We start from the raw sequence: 3615 nt of genomic DNA, 5'->3' as shown, positions 1-3615 counted from the left end.
ACAACAACCTGGAAATAGAGGGCGACTCAAAGCTGGTGATAGATATGCTTAGGAAACTCAATAATGGCAAGGCTTGGGAAAAAGTGGAGAAATGTTGGAGGATGGCTAGCCTAATCCAGGATCTGGAAACTCATAAAGAGAATTGATTATAAGATCATAAAACATGTTAGAAGGGACGGTAACAAGGCAACGGATTTCCTAGCTAATTGGGGGAGCAATGGACAAGGTGGCAAGCTAGATAGTATATGGCCAACACATCTTGAGGAGCCCAGATGGGAGCCCCTCAAAACAATCATTACCCAAGATTACCATGAGGACACGAACTCAAGTTAACAGATACAGGTGGCCCCCGATTGGGGTGAGAGAAGGGGAGAGTACATTCAGAATGACAGTGCAGGGGAGAGGTCGGTAAGACCGGCCACCAAATGCCCTCATAATAATTCAAAGGGAAGCAGGGGCATCATGCATGCCTGAAGGAATCCTGAGGCACAGAGGTGACAGGAGAGTGGGGGAAGATGAAGTAGGAAACAACGGCGGAAGGGTGATGGGATGCAGGACAGGTGGGAAAGGGTTAATGAGGGTGGCTAAGGGGGGAAGAGAGATCAGTGTGTAGCGAACAAAGGAGGAGAACAGAGCTGAGTAGGAGTTAGATTCTTCAATGGTCAAGAAAAAGTTGGGTGGCTGTAGAGGGTAAGATGGCACGCCTAGGTCAAGGAAGGGGCCGTGGAGGAAGAGAGCAGCAGAGCCAGTCAGGCAGAGACGAACTGATGACCTCCACACCAGCATATCAAAGGCGTAGTAGCAAAACCATGAGGAAGACAGTGCAAGAGGCTACACATGCATATAAAGAAGGAACAAACGTTGACATTCGTCAGCTCATACAGGAAATGGAAGAAAATGTCATGGAAGGAGACTCTGAGCTCAAAATGGAGGAATGGGGAGATCTCATCCCTAATTCGGGGAACACCAGAGGAAGGATGACACTCTACAAGCAAGCCCTTGATCCGGATTTAAACAGGAATGCAACAAATTACAGAGATAACCATATACACAAAGATGCAGCGGAAATAATACTTCATTTCATTAATGGAAAATACTGAAATATGCTTACAAACAGAAATGGCAATAAACTAGCTAGGGCGATGGTAGCTTATCTCTGAGAAGAGATGTGATGGTTACATGCCTCTGAACTGTGTTACAATGAGGCTCGAAGGCCTATTTATTGTTGAGAAACAATGGACAACCCTTAACATTCCAAAACCTAACCCTAGGAGATGAAACGCCAAACTGTGGGCCCCGTTTGGGTAAATTGGTACATCAACTTCCCGGGGTCGTAACTTTGGCATACGATCTCCGTTTGACGCGTACAATAGCTCGTTAGAAAGATCTATCCGAGCACTACCACTTTGGGAAGGGCAACATGGGTCCATGGACCCATGTTGCCCTCAGATTTCCCAAAAAACGTCGTTTAGGGCCTCAAAACGGCTCCGGAAGTTCAGGACCCGAAAAACTGCTAAAAATAGTAAGTTGTGCTACAATTAAGGAAACTGAAAATGTTGAGAAAGACAATGGTGGGGATCCAGGTGGACTTGGCAGGTGGCCACCAATATCCACCTGGATCATTCCTCCCCCCTTAGGAAGCAATAGTCCCCATTGCGTTGAGCTCCTCCATGAGATGAGGAAACTTCTGCTGAACTTGTTCCCTGGTGAGCCACTTGCCCTGCTGAAGGAGTTGGCCCGCTTTGACAACTCGATACAGTTGGATATTCTGTTGGCGAGTGTTCTTGATCTGTGTGTCCATGATCCGATCAGTTGCAGCTTGTTCCATGCAATCTGGATTTAATTCTGTGGGTTTGAGCTGTTCTGCAATGTCGGATGTGTCTAGCAATGGTGGAAAGTATGGCCGAAGGCGGTCCACATTAAATACTGGGTGCAGGCCAAGGAATGGGGGAATGCTGAGCTCAAATGCATTATCTCCCATAGCCTTAGTAATGGTGTAAGGACCATATCGGAGTGGTCTCAATTTCCGATAGGCTCCAGTAAGGCGTTCCTTTTGCAAATGCAACCAGACTTTGTCGCCCACCTGAAACTTGTGTGGCACCCGATGTTGATCATGTCGCTGCTTGTACTTGGCATTTGATTTCTCAAGAATGTCATGGACCTGCTGGCGAATATGTTGGATTCGCTCAATGAAGCTGGTGGCCTTATCTGTTTCAGACTGGACATGAGCTGAATTCATGTGAGTAGCTGCAAGTGGCATGGCCACATCAATGGGGCATAGTGGCTGGAATCCCAAACCCACCTGAAAAGGGCTATGGCCAGTGGAGCTGTGAAGAGCTCGGTTGTAGCTGTGCTGAACGTAGGGGAGGCTCTCATCCCATGTGCGTGGATGCTTTGAGTTATACATGCGCAGAATGTGCACAATCATCCTATTGACAACCTCCGTCTGGCCATCAGTTTGAGGATGGAAGGCTGTGGACTTCGTGAGTTTGGTGTCCAGCATTGACCAGAGACTGGACCAAAAGGTGCTGAGAAACCGACTGTCCCGATCTGAGATGATAGACTGTGGGATCCCAAAGTGCACCCACACTCGTTCAAAGAAGAGTTTAGCAGTGGCTTCTGCTGTGATATTCTTCTTGCAGGCCATCATAATGGCCATCTTTGAGAACCTGTCGACGACCACAAAAACACAGTCATTTCCATGCTTAGTGGAAGGAAGGCCTGACATGTAATCCATGGAGATGGATTCCCAAGGTCGAGTAGGGGTAGGCAACGGGGTATAGAGGCCTTGCTTCTTAATGGTCGGTTTGGCAATGGCACAGGCAGTACATGATCGGATGTACTTCCCAACATCCTGTCGAAGATTCGGCCAATAGAAATAGTTTTGCAGTACTGCCACTGTTTTCTCGACCCCGAAATGCCCAGCAGCCCGACTGTAGTGTGCTTCCCAAATCATCTTGGCACGCTCGCTTGAAGGAACACAGAGGTGACCGAGGTGGCATAATAGGGCATCCTGGAGGTGAAAATCTGCAACCTGCCGACCTTCCAAGAGTGTCTGGTATGTGTGGCCGAATTCTGGGTCGCTTTTGTAGAGAAGTGGCCAATCAGAAGTCTCGTGCCCGCAAGAGTTGAGCACGGTGGTTAGCGCCATGATCGGTGGTCGACTGAGGCAATCTGCAACATTATTGGTGCTGCCCTTTTTATACTTGATATTCAAGTGAAACTGTTGCAGGTATGTAGACCACTTCTGATGGCGATCATTCTGCAATTTCCCTTGGGTCTGTATGAACTGCAGAGGTCGGTGGTCTGTGTGGATGACCGTTTCCTTCCCCAAAATGTAATGCTTCCATTGTCGGCAGGCCTGTACAATGGAATACATCTCTTTATCATAAGTGGGGTACTTCCAGACTGTGTCTGAAAGTGTTTCACTGTGATATGCCACTGGATGTCCATGTTGAGTAAGGACTGCCCCAATAGCATAGTCAGAGGCATCTGTCTCGACCTCAAATGGTTGTTGTAAATCTGGTAACGCGAGCACTGGTGCCGTGCAGAGGCGATCCTTCAACTCCCTGAATGACTTCTGTTGAGATTCAGACCAAAAGAATTTTGCTTTCG

The sequence above is a fragment of the Pinus tabuliformis genome, chromosome 6 (assembly GCF_031772625.1).
Source record: "Pinus tabuliformis cultivar Carrire ecotype Pingquan chromosome 6, CPIR1, whole genome shotgun sequence".
NCBI classification, from domain to species: domain Eukaryota; kingdom Viridiplantae; phylum Streptophyta; class Pinopsida; order Pinales; family Pinaceae; genus Pinus; species Pinus tabuliformis.
This window is presented reverse-complemented; position numbering follows the sequence as displayed.